Source organism: Mastacembelus armatus, chromosome 13, assembly GCF_900324485.2.
Source record: "Mastacembelus armatus chromosome 13, fMasArm1.2, whole genome shotgun sequence".
In the NCBI taxonomy this organism is placed as follows: Eukaryota; Metazoa; Chordata; class Actinopteri; order Synbranchiformes; family Mastacembelidae; genus Mastacembelus; species Mastacembelus armatus.
The window spans coordinates 1548537-1548898 of NC_046645.1; positions in this window are offsets into that span (position 1 = coordinate 1548537).

Genomic DNA, 362 nt, shown 5'->3' on the forward strand with positions numbered 1-362 from the left:
ATCAGAGAGATTGAGCATGCTGGGTGGCTCTAACCTCAGCGACTGCAACCGCAGTTTGATTGTTGACATTATTTGGTTACGATATCTCTCCAACATGGCTTATTGTCATGTGTTTTTCTTTTACCTCTGTGATCTATCTAAAGTTGAACCTGAGGCAAATTATATCAGGAGAAGTCTTTACTTCAGATGAATTTTTATTCTGAACTCCTCAAAGTTACAAACTGAGGGAACAAGTTTAATAAAATTCGGGGTTTAAAAAGACACAGACTGAGAAGACAGTTTCGTTGTAGGGCTATAAGTAATGATTATTATTTTCATTATCTCTTGCTTTAATGAATTCAATACAGACTTGAGACCATATA